The 26,454-nt window shown below is 37.9% G+C and overlaps 1 protein-coding gene across 2 annotated transcripts in view; it reads left to right on the forward strand.

The window, feature by feature from the left end:
• LOC117415820 (protein O-mannosyl-transferase TMTC2-like) overlaps positions 1-26,454 on the forward strand; it is a 101,405-nt gene that overhangs the window by 5,978 nt on the left and 68,973 nt on the right. The window lies entirely within an intron of this gene.

A 26,454-nucleotide genomic window follows, 5' to 3' on the forward strand; every position in this document is an offset into this window, starting at 1 on the left:
AGGTATAAAACTGTAGGCACGTATTCTTCACATGTATCTGAACTTAACCCCAGATGTCGGACCAAATATCAGATTGCTGGAAAGTATTTCACTTTGCATAGGCTTGCATTATGAGCAGTTGGATTGGATATTTGAATGTCCACTTCCACACTATCCTATCTTTATTTACTTTGATACCATTGAACTTCAAACTGAAAACATACAAATAGGGCGGATAACATCTCCTGAGGTCCTCTTGAAGCCCTTGGCCCCATTAAATGAGGGAAAAACTCAACCGTGGGAAATGAATGTCCATATTTATAACCACCCCACCTGTGTGCTATCCTTATGAGATGAACGGCTGCAAAACTGCAGTGTCTCATAGTCATGGTACAATTCACACAAAACTGGTACAGCAGTTTATGTAAAATGACATCTTCATGCTATCTTATGGCTACGGTAGATGTACTTCTCTGCAGTGCATATATTCAAAATAGGCTTAAATAATAACCTAAAAAATTAATGTCTAGCACTGTAGCATAGCTGTTTCATATAAATATGACTGACCAAATTATTATGAATGATATCTAAACCATATGGGACATTACACCTTCAAATGTAATCCATGTGGTACACGAGAATGGCGGGACTCTAGGGCCTACTAAATTACTGTGGTCTTCAGGGTCATTGACGTACTTAATGATTTTGATAGCAGTGTAATAACTGAACTAAATAACTCTACGGATCTTGCTGTTCATATTTATTGCCAATGCTCACAAAACGCTAGTTTGCACACCAAAGAAGTAAAACTTTTCTAGAAAATGATGGATGGTCCTCATAAAAAAATGTATGTCAATGTGGATGTCTCTGACTGTATTAAACTCTAACGATGCCAATAGCTGCCATAGGCCAGATGCTGTCTAGACAGGAGTCTTAAGATAGGAAAATGCATAAAGTTTTTATACATTCTGTCTGTTGCCTAAAGGGGAGGTTATACAGCCTCAGGAAGTCCCCTACTGTTGGTGGGACTAGGCTTGGAGGTCAGAGGACCTTACTTATGAACACTTTGATTTGCTTGAAGTTGCTGGTATCAGAGGTAGGATATTGGATAGCCCTGTTTCCTTCTGTGCATGCTGGAAGGAAATTGATGCTTTGATTGCTTGAATACTGTTATGGATGCATTGTGGGCATTTCATGAAAAGGCTTGTTCTATGTTGCCTTCAATCAGGCAGCACTTGTAAGCGACACCACGTAAAAAATGTTCCATTGGTGATCAAAGAGATAAAACATATACCATACTTAGGGGGTTTGGTCAGCCTTTTCAGAATACAATAATTGTGCTCATATTTACCTGATTAAAATGTCTATTGTAGTGTTTTAAAGGTCCGGGTTGTAAAAATCAATAACACATCTTTAAGCCGCGAAGATTAAAAATGAACTCTTATCACTAGCTCCCACAGTATATTTTAGGAGTAGGGCCTCCTTGGTTGCTTTATTCCACTCACATCCTTTCTGTTTGTGTTTACTTTTATCATTTTTGTCTGACATAAGCTGTACTTTGTTCTTGTAGTTATGTCTTATAGATGTTTAGTCCACTAGGAGGTGGGCTGAGGGATGCATACCCTTAGTAAGAGCCAACAATTTCAAAAAGCCGCTGTCAGTAAAGATTCGTATTGAGGAGTTAAGCTTTGCCATTTGACAACATGTACAATTGTTATCTTGTCCTATTTTAGGGCAAGAATTAGTGCAAAAGATTAGAAATAATAAAACTGAAGGGCACATGCCAATATGCAGTATGAACATTAATTAGCAATGGGGCTATAAATTAGTGGAAATGACTAGCATTCTGGCATTTATTAACATGAGTCTGCTAGCACTCATTAGTATTAATGTGCAGCTGGGTACTATACTGTTACAATTTGAAATGGGGAAGAGCAAGCATTTGGTATGACTAAAGTATAATGACTGTAAAGTGTTTATAATTTAGTAGGCAACTGAAATATAAATTCAGATTGTTTATATCCTCTTGTGGATTTAATGTTATGTATAATATATTCTTCTAGCACTTTGATATTAATAGTATTAGTTAGTATGCATGAGATAGCTGGTGAAAAACGGATCCCTCACAGATCAGCCACTTTGTAATGCATGAATTATGAAGGGGCTCGTTCAGCACTTTTGGCTCAAGGTACATGGTCATTTGATAAAATGATGACATTAGCTGTCTACAGTTTTGTCTTTGTCCATTGTGGAGAAATAGATGGTCTAATGCCTCCCCCCTTTTTGTCTTTGAAAGAGAGCCTGTATTTGTGGTGGTAAATAGAACGAGGTGACACCAGTTGTTTAAAAAAAAAAAAAAAAGCAGCCCAATGTGTTTAAATGGGAAGATTCTGCATTGGTGTGTACCAAGTTGTCAAAACCCATCCAGTCACTCTTTTGTGACCTTGCTTGCACGCTTGAATTAAAGAAAATGACAAACAAGCATTCAGATCATCAGAGAAGGCTGCAGTGTCGTCTCATTTTCCATGAAGGTCGTGTCATGTTTTCTGTGAGCAGATAGATGGATAGATGTAGGTGTATGCCTGGATGAGTTGATGTGAACTGAAATAGCATTTTAATACTTCAGCATGAAATTGTGTCCTGTCCTTTTATAACCTCCAAAGTGTTGAGGATTATGGTATTACCAAACCTGTTTTGGTGTAATATTAAACAGATTCCTTGGAGACTGTTTACATTTATTTATATTTATATTTCTTGATCGTATCATCCAATGCACTCTGTTTCATTGGAAACCTCACCTTATGCAGTTTATTTACATTTCCAATGCATGCAGTTAACCTCCCTCCTTTGAACTCATTTCAAAGCTGTGCTGTAGGTCAGAAATGCAAATCTAAAAATGTAAATTAAAAAAGGACCTGTGCAATTTTCATCAAAACTAGTTCTCTAGACATAATGTAAAACCTTGAAGTGTGACATACACGCCTAATGATTGCAGGTTCCCTTCTGCGAAGAGGTGAGTTTTTTAAATTTCTATTTATTTTCTTTCCTGCCAAGAGCCAAAATATTTAGTAAGGGATATTAACTTTACTTTACCTTGCTTTACCAGATATTTTTAGATTAGAGAGTCGCCATATGAACTGATATCTTTGTTATGTACATATGCTTCATACATCTAGGGAAGTCCTCAGGTGTGTTAATGTATGCAAATGATGTGATATTTGTAACTTGTACACTCCAAAAACCCAAATAAATATACTCCATGTGATTTGTTTGTTCTTGTGACTCATGAGCCACCAGCGGCTGGGTTCATAAGAAAGCTCAGGAGCTCAGTTAGGAGGTCACGAAGTGATGATACAAAAATGGAGGTGGAAAGTGGAACGTGGTGGTGGAATGTCAGGTCTCCCCCATACACCACAGACTGCTCCTGCTTGGGTCTGAAGTGCTTTCCCCATCCAAGTGTGCTTTGGGAAAAGATCCAGGGAGGCAGACTGGCTGATTGATTGAGCTGTAAGGCATTTGTGGAATATTCCAGTGACACAAATTATAGAGAATAAAAAGCGTAGGAGAAAGCTGGCCTCAGTAGCCTGTAAACAATAATACATGGCACTGTCATAGGTTCCTGACTGGGCCTATGCAGTTTATTCATTATTTGTAACCTTTGTATTTATTGGACTTGCATATTTTATTTAGAGAGAACAAAGTGACATGTCTTGCAATTAAAAAAATGGGCATTTGCAATAGCATTTTATTGTGCTTTTTTAAAAAAAGAATTTACATGTTGGGTACTTTGTTATGTCAATGTTTTCCAGTTTATGTAAAAAAAAATAAAAAAAAAATAAAGAATGTATACAGTTACTGAGTTTCTGAATGATACAGTACACTAATTGTACTACCTAAATATTGCGTAATCAACACGTATATCGATTGTCCTTCACATTAAAAAAATATATACATTTATGCAAACTGACCATCACATGATTAATCCCACCAAAATCACAATAAGTGTGTTTAGCATTTCCATTAATTTCAAGAACTTTTAGATGTTTCTGACAAGGCAATAGCTATACTGTATAAGCATTGCTGTACTGCTAGTCTTTCATTCAGACTTGCAACACTGTCTTCTACATTGCCTTGAAGTGAGAACCACTGCTCCCGCCCCAGCTGTGAAAACACTGAACAGAATGCACCTGAGACACATCGAGCTTGCATTGCTGAGTTTGACTCCTTCAGACCAACACACTTTTAAAATGTGAATTAACGAAACCACACGGCACAGATTCCAAATGGATTAGCACTTCCCTTATAGTGGCAGTCTGGAAAGCAATGGTTCTTTTTCTTCTAGCAATGAGATGGTAAATCTGTTTAGATGGAAGTAACTACTTCATCACAGGTGTTTCCTACAGTGTCCATGATATAACTTGCAGGAGATGGCTTTATAATGTTTGGTTGATTTTCCCTTGAAGGGCTTTCGTATCAGTCAACTTGAAACATGGCAAAATAAACTGCTTTGTCACCTTCTTGGCTGAAATCTGTAAGTCGGGAGATCCTGATTTCAAATCCCTTCTCAGCAGTGGTCTTGGCACAAGCCACCTCACTCGGCCACACTCCTATTCCTATAAATGTAGCTTTAAGCAGGATGCTGAAGTGAGATTTGATGGTGCAGCTGGAGTCCCCTGGGGGCAGTTGACTTTAATTCAGTCCTATCCCAGCTGCAAAGCAAGGTAAAAGGGAACACAAAACAAGATGGGTTACCTCAGCTGCTGTATACACCATCTAACATAAACCTACACAAACGTGTTTAATAAAGAAATACAACTAAACACAATAGCTATAATTCACTGACAGACAGCTTCATCACATACTCCACAAGTGGCTTGAAGCCTGATCTGGATGATTTTACCAATCAGTACATATCCCTTTCATAGCGCTTTACTTGGCACTTCTATAAAGGCAGGTACAGCATTGTTAGTTAGGTGAAGAGTTGTCACCTTCTCCTCATCCTGCCTACTCTCATATCATTTTATCAAAGCCCATTTCTTCAAAGGCAGACCAGCGAATTTCTATACCATTTAAAAGAGTGTATGAACTGGCCTTAAATGAATGTATGCACTGCTAAAAATTATTTAAACACAAGATTTGTAACCCCATGTGTTTATCTATCAAAGCTCTGTGCTGGTGTAATCCCATTGCATGCTCTATAGTGAGCGTGTTACAGTATCACTTGGGCTTTGTTTATTAAGCTGCAAGTGGCTGCTGAAAGGTTGAGAATCTCTCTTCTGCTGTAAGCAGATGAATTCCAACAAATTGTTATTACACTTCAGAACCTCTCATATTATCAGAGCTTAATTAGTTTTACTTTATTGTGCTGCTAATGAGAATAGCTTGTCAGTCAGCTTGATTGATGGCTTTGAGTGAGCTAGCTAAATCTCATTGAGTTATGTAAATTAATATTGGTTCCAAGGGTAGAGGGAGGCCTGCCACAGGGATAAAAGTGGGTTTAGCCATTTCTTGTAAACTACCTCCAGTATGGGTACCGAAACTGGGGAAGAACAAGCAGGGAATTGTGTCTTTGCTGTACCTTAATGACACAGCAATGCATATTGGTTTGGCAATGTGGTTTAACATAATCTTTTTTGCATGTTTTACTGAATTAAAAAAAATGTTTAAATGCTTCTGATTTCAAGTAAATCGGTCATTAAAGAAATGAAGTCTAACAGCCTCTCCAGCTGGAGTCTGCAGGTTTAGCTGGTGATTGTAGATGGATGACAGAAGATTGCAAAAGAACACACTTTATTACAAGTTATGGTCCTTTTATCCATATATATTGGTGCTGCTTCACTGTAATGTATGCGGGGAGGTGGGACTGGAGTAACCTTTGGCTGCTTCACAGCCTCTGTCTGCCAGCTTTATTCAGCAGCCAATCTTGTGGTTGGCAGTGAGGAATCTGCAATAGTCTCCTAACCCCTTCAGGAACAGCAACCACTAATACCATCACAGAGCTAACTATTCACAGTAGAGATCCAGAAACTGGCTTCCCATAATCTCTTGATTGAGTTTTGATCCAGCTTTTGCAGACATGGCGAGTATCGGTATTCCAAACAGTTTTCTGTTGGTATTATTTACTAATTAAAAGGATGGTGCAAAGTCCAGCAAATTCCTTAGTGTCTGGTCTCTCTGAGTGAAGCCTTGCCGACTGCAATTCAAGAACCAATCAAAGTATTCTTGACTGGACATGCCCGCAACCATTCCCAGCTGCTGAAATGCATACAGATATCTCCCATGACTTCCACACTGCTACTTTCAAACTACTAGCTGTGTGCCTCATAAAACATCTCTAGGATGCTGGAGTGTTTACTTCAAATGTCAGCTGCTAGTTAGCTGTGATGTCATGCTCTTTTAATTCATCAGAAAAAAATACTCTTAATTACGTGCCAAATAAGTGCTGGTAAGCTCTGATATTAAGTAGGGAGTCTGTAATCGCTGGTTGTTGCTTTTTATTGGGTTTAATGCCCAGCTTGATGATGTTTATGACAGGAATATAATATTCGTCTCATCAATCCTGGTAGAGTGTGAAGAAATATGATGAAGCTGGCCTTTTATAGGCAGAGACGCAGCTTGTTATCACATATGAGAAGCCATATGTGAGAAGCAGCAGGGTTCGTTCTTCCTTAGTTAAGCTGTGTTTTTACAGGTTTAATGATGAAGCCAATTCCAGAAATCCTTCTGACCAATGCTTGAGTAGCATGTGTGCGTTTGTGTTTGTATGGTTATCCAAATAGGTGTGATAATTGTCAGAAGTACGGCACTATATTTGAGTTTTCAGAGAGAGCTACTTTGTATGAAGAGTTTAAAAAAAAAAATATCACCAGCCCTTTAGCTACTTACTTTTTGGAAAGTCACCAAAACGGGGCCTGTTTAATCCCTGTCGACAAGAGGCCTAATATCTTGTCGACCAAAACAGGGATTACGTCTGGTCTGATAAGGTATGTAATTACAAATACTGAAATCCATGTAGACAGTGCTGGAAAGAGACCTTAAACAGTAAAGAATACACTGTGGCTTTTACCACATTGCCCTGCTTACTGTTGTTGCCTTCTGGGATTGTTTTGGTGTTTTATTCTGATGTACTGGGAAGCTGATCAGCAGGAGAAGGTCGTTTGACTCACCCCACCATTCGTAAGGCCCTACTGTGTCTACAGTACAATGCCTTTTCTTATCAGTTATTTTAGAAATATTTTTAAAAAGTCTGTTTAAAGAGTAAGTAGCTGGGTTCCAAAAAATATAGCATTGTACATCCCCATGTGTAGCTACAGAATGCACCTGTAATTTTTCTTTTCATTGTTAACATCCTGACAACTTTTTAAATGGCCTCTCTAGTGCACTGGGGTTTGAGATCTGTCCGCTAAATCACAGCAGGAAGAGCTATTTAAAATAAATAAATAAATAAATAATACAAAAAAAAAACAGAACATGAAAGTGCTCTGGCTTTTCAGTTCCATATTACATCATGGATCATTATTGCTGTGTTACCTGTTTGAAAATGTGGTCAATAATCCTTACACTATCAGTGCACTAGAGCAGCCATTTTGAAAAGAGCTTTGAAACAGACTTTAAAGTTTTAGTTTAAAAAGTTGTCAGTATGTTAACAATAAAAAGAAAAAAATACAGGTGTGGTATTTAAACAGTTGTAGCAACATATGGAGACGTGTAACGCTATATATTTTTGGAACCTCACAACTTACTCTATAAAGTTTTATATTCAAGACAATGTTGTTTCCATAGCCCTGAGTATACCGTTTCAAGTTTGTGTTAAGCTGAGGGAACACAAAGCCACTTTTTCAGGTGCAGTGGCTTGAAACCTGGTTCCGGGAGACCTAGTTTGCTGTATGAACCCTAAAGTCTCCCCTGATGTGCTATGCAACCTACTCTGACACCTAGTCTCCTGAAATCAAGTTCCTAGCCAAAAAAGTGGCGTTGTGTTCCCTCAGTTTAAGGTTTGTGCACCTGTTCTTTCCTGGTGTTGAAAGACTTAAGAGGTTGAGGTAATAACTCCCTGGAACATGCAAAAAGCTAAATGTACAGCAAGTTTTAGTTGGCAATTGGCCCTGTGGTTTTTAGTTTTACTTTTCAGTTTCAGTCTTTTTGGTTGATTGGCTTTGTTGCTATTCTATGCAAGTACAGTAAATTGATAGCCTGTTTTAGTGTTTTAAATTGATAGCCTGTTTTACCATATCTGTTTGTTTAAACTGAACAGCCCATCAAACTTTGTTTTCAATGAACACTAGGATAGTATATGGAAAACAGCATTATTTGATATTGAAATTGCATACAGTATACAATTTACATTACCCCTTGATCTCTTGTGTTCATGTTAATGATTCAAAAGTCAATTTTGAGCAGGAAATATTAATTTGGTACTGGGGGGGGGGGTATTTATTGAGTACATAATTTACTGAGACTCAATAGTTCTGTTTTTTGGCTTTACTTCCTAATCAAATAAATACTACTTCTCTGCTTCTTCTCTTATTATGCCATGTTGCCTGCATACATGTAATGTCCTGTAAAAAAAGAACAACATGTCAGGGGTGTGTTGATTTAATAGTGAATTGTATGCTGTACAGCTTTGATTTGCACTGCTGGGTTTCTTTCTCTTTCAAATCCCCTGTAATTGCACATCTTGTAGTTATGTTTAACATTTCTAATGTTATGCATGTGTGGTTGTCTGTTATTTTAGCTGATGTTTGTCTTGAAAGTATGTTTATTGAATAATGTTTGCTATTTATACAATTGTTCTGGACTGTTGTTGTTTTATTAATTTGTATATTTTATTTTTTGTGGGATGTGGGGCGTGAGAAAACTACATGTATTGTTACTAAGGATCAGAGTCGAAAAGTAGCTTTTTGGAGGGTGGAGCTGAATGATTTCCTCGTCGCTGAAGAGTCTCTGCTTTCTGAAGGTCATCAGTCTACGTCCCATGGAGGGCAAGTGGCTGAGATCATTTCTTACTAAATTCTCTTGTGAAATTTATGTTGCTTAGACTACTTGCGTCATTCTGCTCTTCCCTGTCTTCTGCGGACAAAACTTTAAAACTGGAGGCAGTGTTTGTTTTAAAAAATGGAGGTTAGCAGTTTTATCATCAACCTTACTATAATCAATCTTATTTAACAGGGGTCTTGCGCCACCACCATGTATAATAAGACTGTAAAATAAATAATCGTCATCATCACCAAGCTTAAAGATACATTTAAAAGGATTTTTATTTGAAATGAGAAAAGGCAGTAAAGCATGTCCATGAAGCATGTGAAGGCTCAGTGCACAGCCAGCCAGAGTTGACAGAAATTTGGCGCACTTGGCTTTGCAAAAATATCCCTCAAAACCGATTTACCTCAGGCACTCTGGGACACAGGGTTCAGGTTCTGCAGGGTTACTCTGAGGGGTTTGCAGTTTACATTCATTCATGTGCACAGTTATAAGCGGAACCTGATAAGCAGAGGGAGGATTGCCAAAAGCACAAGATTATTTTACTGATCTTGCAGCAGGCCAAATGCTGAACTTTACTCAAGCATCAATAATTTGTAGCAATCTGGTTCATTCAATTAGAAAAGGAAGAAGTATTATTGGGTTCATTATGCTCAATTTTGTGTTTAGTAATTTCTGATGGCTCATTTGAATTCAGAAAACTCCTAGAAAAAAAGGAAACATAACTGTTTCTTCACAAGGATTTGGCCAAATACTGTTTTACTTTAAAGTGGAGTTGTTTCCTCCAGAGCTGGTTGTAGACCAGCATCTCCCTCTTCTGTGTCCTTTACTCATGATGACGCGGTACTCAGGAGGTTGCTTCTGTATTTCACAAAATAACAATCATAGTATTGTACACTAGACACAGATTCCTGGATTAGGACTCCTTTTCCAGTTGCCATTCTGTTTCAAACACTTTTTCTAACCACACTTGTCTCAAAGGTGCACCACTACTCCTTTTCCCACCTCATAGATGGTTTGTGGTTGATGGAGAGTCCAGTCCAGCTGGCGATGGGTCTTTTGGATTTGGCCACATTTAACTAACAGGCAATACTTTTGCATGCACTGCTGTATTGTTTTATTTATTTTTAATAGTAAGCTGCTATGCTTGTTAGTGGAAAAACAGCAGTAAAATCTTATTAATTGTTTCCAGTAGTTGCTTGTTGAGCTTATACTACGTGTGAATGACAGATTGCATGAAAATCAGTTTCCTGGTAACACTGGCCTTTCTCCAAAAAACTGGACTCTGTTTTTTCATTACGACGGTACTTTATACAGTTGTTTGGCAGCATCCTGTTACTGTGGCAGGCTTTCGTGACAACAACATATTTAATGTTGTTTAATGTTGCATAACTCTAGATCTGAGAACTATATTTCACAGCTAGTCTTAGAAATAACTTTGGAGACAGTGTGGTTAGCTACAGTATGCAGTTTATTTGACAATATACAGATTCTATCACTTACTGTAAGTGGGGGTCAGTGGGGATTGGGGGTCAATCACTGCCTACACATTTCCTTTGATTTAACATATATTGAGAGCTTGAGTGTGTATGCATTTTAACACAATCTTATTAAGCATTACTTATGCTATGCTTTTCAATCATAAAGTGATGGCTGAATTACCACATCAGCAAATGATGCTCAGCTGTACAGATGGCGAATACATATATTAGCCAAAGCGGGTAGAATGTATTAACTCACTATGTCTTTTCATTGCATTTTATCTTATATATTATCAAGCTATTTTTTCTTGTAGATCTGTTACCTTTATGTTAAGACATCCAGCACGTGGTGTCTCTGTGTGTGTGTGTGTGTGTGTGTGTGTGTATCCCAGGACACAGAGAAATTGAGTTTTCAAAGCACTTACATTCTATTTTTAATAAACGAGAATATAAACAAACAAACGAAAACAAACACCTAGCTCTACTCGAGCAATAACTAAAACACACTGGAACCTAAACTATAAACCGGACAGCTAAGCTGTTTACCGGTATAAAACGAAACAAACACACAATTACGCACAGAACCAAAGGTTTTTACAATGCCTTTCTTTTTTAACTACGGCTGCACACACACGCACAGTCAGGCTTCTTTACACAGCAGCTTTCTTTAAATACCCTGCACCTGGCTCTAATGTACAATAGCCAGGTTCAGTGTATAATTAAATAAATACTAATTATACAATAATACAAATAATACCAACAATAAAATACACGTTTCTGGCAGGGAGGATATTAACCCCCTTCCTGCCATGTTATATATAATTAGGGCTGTCAAGCGTTTTAAAAAATGAGATTATTATTTTTTTTTTATCTCAGTTATCTTGGTTTTTATCACATATTTAATTGACACAATTACTGCATCCATCTAATTTACACTATTTGCCTTAGTTGTAGCCTTTGTACCAATCTCACAGGAAAATCTTTAATTTGAGTTATTTGCTGCCACTGAGGCATAGCCGTATTATTAAACCTACTGTACATTTCCTCCACTAGTGGGAGGTAATGAAATATTTGTATTTTATAAAGACCAACTGTATGTTTCTACATTTAAAACGGAACAATTCAACTTCCTATCTAAATAATAAAACTTTTTTTGGTTTTGTTTAATAATGCAGTTGGGGATATAAAACCAAATAGAAAATATTTAGACTTTTTGGCAAAAGACAACGCTGGGCAGCTGCCAAGGGTAACCCAGGCAATGTCTGCTAAATAAACAAATTAATGTTGGCACAACACAAAAGTAACATTCTGTACCAAAAACTCAGGCCGACAGATATAGAGCTGTTATACACACACAAAAGATTGACACATTGTTTGCAACATTCATATTTTGACTTTGCTTTCTATTGATTTCCATCAATGGGTTCCTTTTCTGACATGGCCACAATAAAACAAGGAAAGCGACAAAACAAGTTTGCCTGATAGCTATTTTAAGTGTCATACTACATAACTCATCATCAACTGATTATTCCTAGAGAAAGGCATTCCTGTGCCTGTATAACATGGGTCACTGTGCTAAAGAAATAAGCAATCTGTTAGAGGTCTAGTCTGAATAATGAATTACCCATTACTCCCCCCCCCCCCTTCATTTTTAGCATGCATTGTACTTTAATAGATTTCAATCAAAATACGACAGCGATTTTGTAAAACCATTAGGAGACCTCATCTCCATGTAGCTGAATTTACAATAATGTGCCAGCCCTGAACCCTACTGTATAACTTTGAGATATTGGTATCTAGTTAATTTTTTGGTAATAAAATGTATTTTTTAAAAGTAATAATTGTGTTTCATGTCCTCTTCACCATTACTTTAGCATTCTCTGGAATAGGCATTTAGGACAGTGGCCAGTGAATGAGTTAATGCTTTTAAATGCACAGCAGTGTTTCACAGAAAAGTAATGATATAGTGTGGCAATTAACCAACAGCCTCTCAGAAACGCCTTTGACAGCCTCCCATCAGACTTTAATAGGACTGAAAGGATCTTGGTTATTCCTTGTGCCTACCCTGAAGCACCTGTGAAACATCCCACATCCCAGTGAAGATGACTGTTTATTAAGTTAGCATTCATTTTTAACACCTTCTCATTGCAGGAATGTGGCATAAAAGTGATTGCGCCAGAGGGTATAATCACAGTTTATCTCTTTAGGAAATGCTAATAACCTCTCGCTCTCTCTCTTTCTTTTTGTTTTGCCTGAGTTTGTTTGTGTTCTGTCTCCACTTATTTGTCAGTCTTGGCTATTGTCGTTTAATTGAAAGTGACTCTGCTAAAGAGTGATTGGTGCATGTGGAAGCAGTGTATAAAATCCCTTTAAGCTGTGGATGATCAGGGCTGTGCTTGGGAGGTCGTCCAAGGGGTTCCTTCATGACCAACCTCATCTCCATGTAGCTGACTTTTTGTTTCTGGGTGATTTGTACCAAAGCCTGTCTGATGGTAATTAGGTCTTTAATGGCTGTTGTGTACAACTATTTTGGTCCTAAAGATGACGATTGTCTCTGAAAAAGGATAAAACAACTTTGGTGGTCTGCTTTAAAAAAGCTTTGAATCTGTCCTTCTTATGTACCTTGTGGGGTTTCTAATTGGTTCCAGTAGAAAAAAATGAACTGATTTTGTAATTATCAAATCTTTTTTTTAATAGTTTCTGCTGTGAACCCAGTAAACCCTAGTAATTTGGTATCCGTTTAAGGATAACCTAGGCATGCTCTAAATTATTCTCTCCACCAATCAGTAAGAAAATGACATATGTGCAGTTTTCAAATTAGAAAGCCAGCTACACCATTACCGCAAACACACACATAAAAAAATAATTGTAATGTACTGTTAAAATATCTTTCATCTTTTCTATAAACCTGCCTCACTTTGGGTACCATCTGGCTCACATGGGTGGCCATTTTACCAGAGAATGATTTTAATTTTATAGCTTGCTAGTGCTACCAACCACCCTTAAAATGCAACTTTTTTCAAAAAAGTTTATGTCTGTTCCCGTTTTAACAGGGAACACATCCCATGTGTTTTAATATTAAAGTTGGTTTTATCAGGAAAACATTTCTCCTGGTTCCCCAGATGTTAAAACCGACCCTGTTCTACAGGCTTTATGTGAAGCTTGGAGGGAGTTACCCCATGGGTAAGATTAGTGCAAAATGGAGAACCATGTATTAATGGGAGAGATCAGTGAACAACTGTTTGGCAATGTGTGATGCTGACATTTTCCTTTTCGCCTCTTGTCTAGGACTAAAATTTCTACCATTAGTTTAGCAATATAAAAAGTTATGCATGAATAAGCTTTATACTACAACTGGCTGCGGATGTGTGAAGGTGCAGAGTACTTCTGAGAGGTCTCTGCTCATTATACATTGCAAAACAACCCATATACATAGGTTTACCATGTTGATAAAGCTGCCTATCACTAAAGCCGATGTATATTAACTGTTTACTGCACATGGATCTTGGGCTAACAGTGTATGAAATGACGAATATCATGCAGAGCTCTATTGATGCCAGACAGGGAATCCCAGAAGTAAGAAAGTTCTTGAATCCCATATCGTTTCATTATTATTATTTTTAATTCGATGGGATGATTGTTGCTCAGAAGTTCTTTCAGGCTGTCTTTCTAAATGGTTCACAAAGAAAATCCTTTTACAATGTTATGGCTTTCAAGAAGATAACACAGATTTCTCAGTTCATGGTATGTGGCCTACGGTAGATATACATGTCATAGATATTCCTTTATTCCTCAACAGATACTAAGAAGCAGCCTGGCAAAGCCTGAGGAAATAAAAATCTGTATTTTCATCATCCCCGTTGACTTACAAACTAAAATTAGAGAGCCACTAATTGAAACTTAAATCTTTAATATTATATTTGGATTTTCTACATGTGTAGGCAATACAAATGAACAAAAAATAAAAATAAAAATGAAAAAAATAAACACCTGGAACATTTTCAGAGAAACTGCCCTGTTTTGTCCTGAGTTGTGCTTTCATGGTGTCATAAGAACATAAGAACATAAGAAAGTTTACAAACGAGAGGAGGCCATTCAGCCCATCTTGCTCGTTTGGTTGTTAGTAGCTTATTGATCCCAGAATCTCATCAAGCAGCTTCTTGAAGGATCCCAGGGTGTCAGCTTCAACAACATTACTGGGGAGTTGGTTCCAGACCCTCACAATTTTCTGTGTAAAAAAGTGCCTCCTATTTTCTTTTCTGAATGCCCCTTTATCTAATCTTGTGACCCCTGGTCCTTGTTTCTTTTTTTCAGGTCAAAAAAGTCCCTTGGGTCGACATTGTCTATACCTTTTAGGATTTTGAATGTTTGAATTAGATCGCCGCGTAGTCTTCTTTGTTCAAGACTGAATAGATTCAATTCTTTTAGCCTGTCTGCATACGACAGCCTGTTAAACCCGGGATAATTCTGGTTGCTCTTCTTTGCACTTTTTCTAGAGCAACAATATCCTTTTTGTAACGAGGTGACCAGAACTGAACACAATATTCTAGGTGAGGTCTTACTAATGCATTGTAAAGTTTTAACATTACTTCCCTTGATTTAAATTCAACACTTCTCACAATATATCCGAGCATCTTGTTGGCCTTCCCCACATTGTCTAGATGTCAACATAAACTCCTAGGTCTTTTTCATAGTTCCCTTCTTCAATTTCAGTATCTCCCATATGATATTTATAATGCACATTTTATTGCCTGCATGCAATACTTTACACTTTTCTCTATTAAGTGTCAATTGACTTGGTCAGCAGCAAATTACTAGTCCACTAGCTGGTTACTTTCTTTCAGTGCAGCATGTTGCTTGGCACAAGCACCAAAAGGAGTAACTGCCAATTTCAAATCCTGCAATTGCCAAAGGGTAGGGGGCCAAATTCTGATAATAAATACTCTTTCATGCAAAGGTATGGCCAATTTCAACAAAACCTCATTATGGGTGTTAATCATGAACTACAAGAAGAAGATTGTTCCTTTATTGTTACAGGAGGAGACGCACATTACTCTGAAGAGGAGTAAGGGTGTTGACCCTGTTTCCCTTGATGGGAAGAATACATTTATGCATGTTCAAAGGGCCAAATATTTGTAATCACTGCCTAATTTGCATAAAGATTTCAATGTAGATATGCTACAATTCCTCTTTACAATTGAAAATGCACATCCATAATCCTTAAGGGTTCCATAGGGTATTACCCAGTGAAGAAGCACTAATTGTGATAGTGGCTTATTCTTACAAAAAAATAGGTTAAGCCCACAGGTCTAGTGGCCAAGTCTACACAATGATAATGAATACATACAGTTTATAGGAAGCAGTATTGCCAATTGGCATTGATGTTGGTAGGGCAGTAAAGTTCTGCTATTTCTGGCAAGAAGAGTTTGGTTAGGTATTATTTAAGTAAAGATTGTAAGCTGTTATTGACTTGCTGTCACTATAGCTGCCTAAAACCTCAGTTCTGACACTTTCCCCCACCACCTTATTTGCATTGCTTGGCATCACTGTGAAAAAGCATACAGAGTAGCCTCATTGTCGGTCATTTTCTATCCTGACATAAACCAGCACAAGTGTGATTTCACTCAGCTCTGTAATTCTCAACTAAGCTGTTGTTCAAAGCAGCTAATTTACTGTAATATAAAGGAGCAGTGGAACTCTCACCCGGAAATATTCCAAACTTCCTGCAGCTGCAGTTTATCTTCACACTCATTGAATATCTTACATGCCCTTCCTTTGTTCTCCTCCTGCTGTTAAGATTCATTCAATCCTGTGTAAAGAAATTCAACATAAGGAGCTGCCAAGTTTACAATTAAGAGTTATTGTGCAGATCCCATCTTATTCACAAGCAACCTGTACTATATGCTCAGTGCAATTTTAAAGAACATATTTCCAGATCATGTATGTTATGGAAGAATTCTTAAATGTGACGATTTCTTATTATAATTTATCAGTAACTTTAGGCCATTCCTGATGCAGCCTTTTACATAAACCATATAAATATGAAGTGAGATAAAAACCATAGGGTAATAACATGAACACAACTTATCCGAGAATGCTCTTTGTTTCTAAACATGTAGCTTTTGTTTCTTTCTCTTCTTTTTGTACTGGTCAGAGCCAAGCAGGGGGAAGCTTCAGTTCTCCCAGGAATCTGGCACCAGAACTCTGCTTGCTGGGGTGTGATAATTGACCACACATGGCTCTGCCTCACTGACTGCACATCAGGGTGTTTTGATGCATATGACAAGGGATGGGCTTTTCCCATCCTGGTCTTTGCTGGCTCACATGGGAGAACCATGGCTACCCCTTTTGTCTATTCCATTCAACAAGCCAGGCTTTTCTTTGGTGTGTGGGGGTCACATCCCAGACCCCCACCCTTAGCTGTATCCTCTACCTAAAATCTGTTACTGCAAGTATTTCAAAAATGTAATGAAGGCATTTTGCTTTTGTTCTGTTTATTTTACGGACAGACAAAAAAGGCATTTTGGACAATGGCTGTTTGGTTTTGTGCTTTGTAATGCATGGACGGACACTAATAAAAAGAATACATTGGGGTGCTGAACAAATTGGGAACTGCAGAGGGACAGAACACCCCAGGCCTCATAACCCTGGCCAGTAAATCTTAGTTAAAAGTCAAAAACCTGTGTAACTCTCTCAAATGAAGCCAAATCATTTTAATCTGGAATTTGATTTAATAAAACAATCTGCTTTTTTTTTATATATAACTAGGGGATAACAGTGTTGGAGGAACATGAATCTGTCATTTTTCTGCACAGTAAAATATTATTTATTACAGCCTTCTGTAAGTACATTACAGATAAACTCAGGTGGCCAGGGGGAGTACTTCACAAATGTTTGATATTTGAGAACATTAATAAGGTAATTTTCAATAAATGTTTGGTTGCATATTTGTCCCAGTACTATGAAGACACAGGTATTGTTTTCATTCCTATTAGTAGAGGTGATATACTGTACATGCTTATCTGTATCCACTGTAGTGCATCATTAACTACAGTAATAAACAGGGCATATGGGTTTGATATAGCTAGTTCAATAGAAATGGCTGAGTATAAAGAGAATTCTATTTAAAAGCGTTTTGATCTGAGAACTATAGCAGTATCCTGTACTAAATATTTGAAAGAACAAGGTTGAGTAATTAAACTTCAATACCAACAGTTGAGATTTGGATTTGACGTGTCATTACAGTTTACATCACAAATCTGGAAATATTTCATTGCCTTGTATAGACTAGAAATCCCTCTGAAGTCTGGATACCATATGTAGCAGGGCAGCAGCCATGCACATGAAGAGGGGTTTTTGTGTGGATGTATATTGTAAATATTGTGTGTTTGTTGTAAATAATTTGTGAAGTACCTGACGCTCCTGGGAGAGAACTGCCTGCTGTGTGTGATTGCCAGCTGTGGATAATCAGCAGGTAGGTGTGTTCCAGTAGGGCGTCGGGTACAAAAGGTCCCGTTTATTCACCAAGGACAACGGGCTGAATATCGTCCACGCTACCCAGACATGGAGACCTGGCTGTGTAATTCTGATCGTCGTGAGAGTGACCCGGGATCAGAATATAAAGAAAGCGAAACCGCCGACGTCTCTGCTTGTACTAGTAGGAGCCGGGGTTTGTTTATAATTGAACAGAGAAGATTATTTCAGGGATTGTAGATCTCACTACTGTATAGTGAGCGAGGTGTGTAAAGCAGGACCTCCAAGCCTTGGGGAGTAACGGCCGCCATTTTCAAGGCACCTTTATTTTGATAGTTTTTTGTGTTTATTTTCTATTTTGTACGCTGGCTGTATGTCCTCATTGCTGGTAGTGTCACGTGAGCTGTTCTCACTGTGCGTGTATATGTGAATAAACCAGCCTCCGTCTCAATCTCCTGCCTGTCGCTCAGGAGCGAATGCACGCACCCACAAGCCAACAGCCTGTTACACCCTAATAAACACGTCTCCTGTATTGCAAACATACACTCCTAGACCTTTTATTTTTCCTAGGGATTACACTGCACCCATAAATCTATTTACAAATGAAAGATATTACTGAGTCTTTCACTCATAAGTGTTTTTTTCTCTGTTGCACCATTCTGAAATACTTTTTGTATAAGCAAGCTCTACAGGTATGAACATTCACCATTTGATTATTAACTGTAAATCGTATTGATTCATAATGTGTAATTGTTATACACTCAATAGATTAAGCAATAATGGTGCATTAACTAACCATAACAGAAAAATTGATGTGTTTATTAGTCTGATTAGCAAATGAGCGCCGTTGTTTAGTTTATGCAGTGTAGATTTCTGGGACTTTTATTTGAATGTGTAAAGACAGCCATTTATCAGTTTTGTCATGAGTTCGCCCTAAAAACATAGATGAAAAACAATTGCGCTGCATATCTTTGGTTGTTTCTCCAATATGCCTTTGACTTGTGCTCCCCTGTTCTGTGACTAATCAGGAAGTATACTTTGTGTGGACATCAAAGAATATGTTTTGATAATGGGAAATACTGACTTCCTGTAGTCGCTTGCTCAAGACCAGAATATGCACGTAGGAGAGAAGGATAAAGCACTTACTGTGAAACTTTCCTGGAGCTCTGAGAACACAATACTATGTAACACATACTGTTTTGTTATGCAAATGAAACCCCTGACGTGAATTCTTGAATATAAAAGCTGCAGACCTGACAGACTTTGAAAGATTTTTATTGGAGGACCACTTTTCAGTATCTGGGACTGCACAAACTACTGGTGTTTCACAGGGAACAATCTCAAAAGAGGGCCATTCTGGAGAACAAACTTTGCTGTAGATTTGAACACCCGACTCCCTCAAACAATTTAAACACTTTTTTTGTCTGAACTGTATAATGTACTGCATACAGTATGATAGTCTCTTGCGACCTGCTTTGTACAGCAAACTGGACAAAATAAAATCTATTATTTAACACCTGGGGCCACAAGAGATATTACAGGTATTTTTAGAAACCATGAAACACTTTAGTGTAAGATAAAGTGCTAACATCAGTACTACCTCAGTGATGTTATACATTAGAATGGAAAGTAGGATAGTAGCTCATAGCTTATATCGAACTGTACTGCCCTATCACTTTACTTTTTATTAAAAACATATTGTTCACACAACCCTCTGTTTGGTTTCAATCTAGAGGTGTTTTTAATTAATTGGCAGGATGCTGCATGTATTACTCATTGGACTGTGCCTTGGATTACTGGAAACATAAAAATAAGAAAGAAAATGCTATTGGACAGTTATTTATCCAGAGGGATGTGATGCTGATGAAAGCTGGCAATTGATTCATCGGAATGTGCAAGCTCCTGTTTCGTTTGAAGCAGAGACGAAGATTACATTTTGGATTTTGTGGAGTAGAAACACTCCTAATGCATCGGAAATAATGATTTTGTACTACAGTATTATATGAGGGAAGATGCTCTTTGGAGTGCTTTAATTTATGTGCTTCCGGTTATAATGGAAAGCACAATACATCTTATAATGTCTTTAACCATAATTCTTATAAAGAGAAAATTCAGATCAATCAAAGTGGATAGCTGTGATTGGTCCCAATTTTGTCTAATACGATTTTCAGGTATAAATTAGAAAATAGGAATGGTGAAATTGTTTTGGGGTTAAGTTGACAGCTTTATTATTATTATTATTATTTATTTCTTAGCAGACGCCCTTATCCAGGGCGACTTACAATTGTTACAAGCTATCACATTATACATTATTTCACATTATACAGATATCACATTATTTTACATACAATTACCCATTTTTACAGTTGGGTTTTTACTGGAGCAATCTAGGTAAAGTACCCTGCTCAAGGGTACAACAGCAGTGTCCCCCACTGGGGATTGAACCCACAACCCTCCGGTCAAGAGTCCAGATCCCTAACCACTACTCCACACTGCTGCCCACCAGCTTTAGTGTTCTCCTTAGCTCCAGCTTGTAGGTGGAGAGAGCTGCATGTCATCTCCAGTTCTGATTCATAGCTATGGTGAAAATACTTTTGATCTTTGATTGTAGAAGGATAATGTTTTGATGTAAAATGTTACTTAAAAAATAATTGTAAAACACTGCTGCTGAACAGCATGGAGCAATGTGGTTTTGAGGATACTGCATCTGTACATTTTAAAGAGCTCAAATGAGCAGTTTCGTCAAAATGAAAATTGACACCATGTGTAAAACTCCCAGTAAATAAGTGCTTCCGTGGGGTTTTAGGTTAGTTTATATGTGCAGAAGTAGTGTCACGCAAGCTCAACAGTGTCTGAAGTATAAAATAGGTTGTTATAATTTTTTTAAATTATTTCCTTGTGCCTTACTATAAGTTACAGTGAATGAAATGCCTGGGCAATGCCAGATGCTTAACTTCTCCACTATTGGTTAGTCCCAAGTTTAGTGAAAAAGAAGACTTTGCTGTGTGAAAACAAAAAATACTTCTGAGTTGCCAAATGTGAGGGAGCTCACAAGGCCATAAAAAGAAGCAAAAATGTTAACTATTTGATGGCAGTCAAGAATAAAACTTATGGAAGCACAAACACCCTTTTGTTGAAATAAATCAATACATAAATACATAAATAACATCCTGTATACAGCACTTGCACCTTTCTTGTGAGTGCAAATTACAGATTTGGTGGCAACCTTACAAATGTGATGGCAGATCTAATGAGATCATACAGATGCTTGCATGCTTTTCTCTGGCACATCTGTACATTTGGAAAGCAACTGCATTACACATCATCAAACCCAAAGTTTAAATGACCTACATCAAAAAGGGAATAGAGGTATTGATGGCTCATAATGAAGAACATTGTTTCAATTCCAGCACAGGCTGTGAGTACTGTAATGGAACAACCTCCTTTCATGGAAAATCAGTCAAGCCCCATCACTGCTTTCTTGGTAGCAGCTAACACAAATTAATTTCCATAGGCTGCATGTGATATGTTGTTTGGGTGATGACAAACTACCAGTTGCCTGGATGAGAATGTATGATGAAGTGGAAAAACCACAGGATTTTTGCATTTAGATTGGCGTTTCCCTTCCTGTCTGTGTTGATAATTGAAAGTCATTTCAATGGCAGCAGTTTGAGGAGCCCATATGCAATTGTTTTTTTTGTTGTCCCAAATAGACGGTAGGGTGGGTCATGCATTCTATTAACATTTGCTTTCTAAGGGCAGAGCTGAGGCACATTTGAGACTATATCTCTTGCTCATGATGTACCTGCACCTGTCAGTCCGTCAGTGTTGGAAATCTGGCATCCGTTTCAAGGCAGCAAGCTGAAAAGAAGAACAAATAATTAAACAGCCTTGCAGCAGATGAAGTCATTTCTGTTTTTAATTGGCACGTCGCAATTTGTGGATGTGCTCAAATATGACTTTATCTTATGTACAAAAATCGGTTGTTACTAGACCTTGCATATTCATCAAAGCCTTTTTTTAATTAATATAGACTTGTATGCTCATTCAGGCATCTGACAACTCAAATGCAAGCATAGAATGTGGCTCAACATATTGAAAAATAAAATCTGGTCATTCTAGACGTTATCCCCTTTTTTATTGAATAAAAGTGCATTTATGCAAGGGGAAATCCAATTAAGTTGTTTTAAATCCATTAAAAGTAAATTTACTGTGCTGTCTGACTGCTGTATTAAATTAACTATCACGTTGGGTCATTTCAAACAGTGCAAAAGTACTGGAATGATACTGGAATCGGATATGAGCAGTGAAAAGTGCTCAGAGCCTGGTTGCAGAAAGTAAATTTAGTACCAGAAGACACAGCTCCTGTTCAGCTTTACACTGACTCCCAGTTTGTTTCCTGCTTTAAGTGTGCTTAATCATAATTCTATTGATTTTCCCATTATGATCCTTCACTTGATAGATTGCATATCGCAGAAGGCTTAGGAACGCTGTCTAAAACCATGCTCCTTAATTGTATTATAAACGTCAAAATCTGCTAGTATTGCACTTTGGGGTTGTAAACAGAAACCGATTTTAAAAATGTAAAACCTTTTTATCGGTATCTACTGTACATATAATTTGATTCCCATCACTGCCCATGAACAGGCAGTCTTGGTTTCTTCTTTTTTTACACACCATGGGGGACATGTATCAAGATCGACCGTCGCAGTGTTAAATTGGCAGAGTGTAAAGTTGCGCTCTGTCGCGGCACAAATTTTACCCCATCCCCCAAATTAATGAGGCACGGCATAAGATGACACATTTTAATGCTTAAATGTGCTTCAACGGTGCTCAAAATGGGCTACCGGTAGCAGAGATTAACAGACTAATCTGAAAAATTGTGCCTCCCCTCCAAATGGGCTACCTCAATTGCAAAATAGGTAGGTCAATTGACAAGACAGAGATGACACTTCTAAATGGACTAACCTGTGTTTTAAATAAAAGGTACAGGTTTTAACCCAGAAAGCCCGGGTAGCTCATCTGGAGAGGCAGAAATGACCCGTGTTGACTAAGTGTCTTGATTTTATATTATATTATTATTATATGACAGATAAAACCAAATATACATAATGAAAAGGATAACTTAATGATCGAAGTTTATTATATGACGAATACAAACAATTTTACATAATAAAATAATCGGTATCGAGCTATAATTTAATCTCAGGGAGAACAAAAAGGGTAATAAAGACCCTAAATACTCTCCCTTCTTCTCAGCACTCTCCCTCTGTTACTGGGTTGTTCAGGAAGGTTAGGAGCCTGCACTTTCCAATGTAAGAACTATGTTATCACTGCTGCCATATTGCTTTCCTATCAGCTGCTTTCTGACTTTTTCTTTGTGCCCCAATAAGACCAATTTTAAATCTGACTTATTTGTGGACCCTTTTAGAGCTGGCGCAGCTGTTCTGCTGCTTCATAAATCTCATTTTAATATCACAGACTTCATTTCCAAATCAGCTCAACCTACAATTTGCCCATGCATATAACTAAGGCTTGACACACCTTAAAGTGCATGGCTAATGAGAGGCGGAGCGTATTGCACGGAGGAGCGCATTTTGGCAGTGCTAACACGGCCTTAACTTGCCAAAAGTGTCATGATACATGCGGGGCAATTTTAAGGCTGGCGTAAACTTGGTGCTAAGGTCTTAATGCCGTTGCAAACACTTGATACGTGACTGCCCATGTAACCTGAGATTGAAAGAAGCCATTTATTTTTTTATATAACAAAAATGTAATTGAAAAACTTTAAGTGTTTTTTTTTTTGTTGTTTAGTTTTTTTTGTTAAATTGAGAACATTAATGAGGCAATTATCATTTTAACACTGCAATTTTATAAATTGAAATACGCAATGTCTGTTTAGTGCAATTAAGGCGCTCAGCTGTCTCAAGAAAGGCAGCAGTGTTTAACAGAATGTAATCATTATAAGCATTACACATACTTGGCCTATGTGTTAATTAGGTAACCCTGTTAGCCTGTCAAGCTGTCTAGAAAATTCAGTGGAAGCTATAACAAAGCTGCTACAGTGGTTTGAAAAATACATTTTTGCAGCTTAATCCCACCACGCAGACCAAGTATTTACAGTCGTTAAACGGATAACTGCAAATAGAACATTTTACAGCAGTCACAATAAAGTTTCACCAGGTTACTTGCAGAGTAAATAGCTTCAAATGATTTTTTTTCATGTCTCTTTTTTTGTTTTAACTATTGACAGTGTGCATCTGTTAAAGCTCAGAATCATGCTTTTCATCTGATATGCTGTCTCCTGTTTGTTTATTCAGTGCTACACACTTAATCTTCCTGTTAACACCTCATCAAAGAGTCCCCCTCCCACCGCATTGTATTACCATTGCAGCTTCTCTCCTAACACTCCCCTGCACGTCTTCTGACACCTGTTTACAATATGCACGCACTGCTTCACATACCTGATTATGTACAACAAAATTGATTGCAGCTCATACTTTTGTGTAAATCAATTGTCTGTCACAAGACAGATTTATTTAGCCTGGTCTCTTTAGACCGGTATTAAACCAATTTCTTGACTCTGCGAGTCTGCAGTGAACGAGCCTGCATTGTTGCACAGTCATACTCCATTGGAAGCTTCCTTCCCTCACTGAAATTTAATCAGAACACATATCTTGACAATAGCTGTTTTTTTTTTTGGTTTTTTGGTCCTTCAACTGGGAGGTCTGTGATCCGTTTTGAATGTACTTTGTATAGTGTAACACATTAGTCATTTGTTTCAGCAGGGAGATAAATAATGTGATGAATTAGTGTGGCTAAAGAAAATAAATGACTTAAACATTGAACTATCTTGTTTTTTTTGTTTTTTTTTACTCTGTTTGTGACATGTATTGCAGTTTGGAAAGAAATGTTGTTTTTAAAAAAGGGGGTTCCTTTATTTCTAAAATTAAAGTCGAGTTAGAATTATATAGCATACGTTTTAGCACTTTGACTGAAAAGGCACCTTGAAAGGCTGGACAATATTACAAACTAAAAGTGTAAGTATGAGGGTGGGAAAAGTATGTGTTTACTCCTAAAAACAGCTTGGGTCAGGGTTTCCAAGACGTGAATCGGAAGTGTGTTTTACCAAAAATATCTACCACTGGGTAAAGGTTTCTGTTAATTCAGCTGGAAGCCAGGACAGCTGATGGAATTGGACATAAGTTTTTTTTTTCGCTTTGTCTATTTGACAGCAAGAGATCTGGACAAACTGCAATCTAGAAATGAGATGATGGGAATCCCTGAGAGTCAGAGCATTGAAGGTGTGCCCCAAGCCTTCACCATCTGATTGAGAAAGATAGCATCAATCTCAAATCTTCCAAAACGTGCATACAGAGGCTCTCAAAAGTATTCATCCCCCTTGGACTTTTCCACATTTTATTGTGTTACAACATGGAATCAGAATGGATTTAATTAGGAGTTTTTGCCACTGATCAACACAAAAAAAGTTCATAATGTCAAAGTGAAAAATAAAATCTACAAATTGTTCTAAATTAATTACAAATATAAAACAGAAAATAATTGATTGCATAAGTATTCACCCCCTTTGCTATGACACACCTAAATAAGCTCTGGTGCAACCAATTGTCTTTAGAAGTCACATAATTAGTTGAATGGAGTCCGCCTGTGTGCAATTAAGGTGTTTCACATGATTTCAGGTTAAATACAGCTGTCTCTGGGAGGTCCCACAGTTGGTTAGTACATTTCCTAACAAAAACTACATCATGAAGACGAAGGAACATTCACAACAAATCCGGAATAAGGTTCTTCAAAAGCACCAATCAGGGGTAGGATATAAGAACATTTCCAAGGCATTGAATATCCCCCGGAGCACAGTAAAGTCCATTATTAAGAAATGGAGAGAATATGGCACAACTGTGAATCTGTCTAGAACAGTCCATCCTCAAAAACTGAGTATCCGGGCAAGAAGGGCACTAGTCAGGGAGCCAACCAAGAGGCCTATGGCAACTCTAAAGGAGTTACAGTCTTCCACGGCTGAGCTGGGAAACACTGTGCATACGGCAACAATAGCCCGCATGCTTCACAAAACTGGCCTTTATGGGAGAGTGGCAAAAAGAAAGCCATTGTTGAAAGAAACTCACATCAAATCTCGGCTAGAGTTTGCCAGAAGGCATGTGGGAGACTCTGAGACCAAGTGGAAGAAGATTCTATGGTCTGATGAGACAAAAATAGAGCTTTTTGGCCTCAATGCTAAGCACTATGTTTGGCGCAAGCCTAACACCGCACATCATCCTGAGAACACCATCCCTACCGTGAAGCATAGTGGTGGCAGCATCATGCTATGGGGATGCTTCTCTGCGTCAGGGCCTGGAAAGCTCATGATAGATAGAGGGCAAAATGGATGCAGCAAAGTACAGAGAAATCCTGGAGGAAAACCTGCTGAAGTCTGCAAGAGACCTGGGACTTGGGAGAAGATTCATCTTCCAGCAGGACAATGACACCAAACATACAGCCAAAGCCACACTGGAGTGGCTTAAAA

Source organism: Acipenser ruthenus, chromosome 7 (genome assembly GCF_902713425.1).
Source record: "Acipenser ruthenus chromosome 7, fAciRut3.2 maternal haplotype, whole genome shotgun sequence".
NCBI classification, from domain to species: domain Eukaryota; kingdom Metazoa; phylum Chordata; class Actinopteri; order Acipenseriformes; family Acipenseridae; genus Acipenser; species Acipenser ruthenus.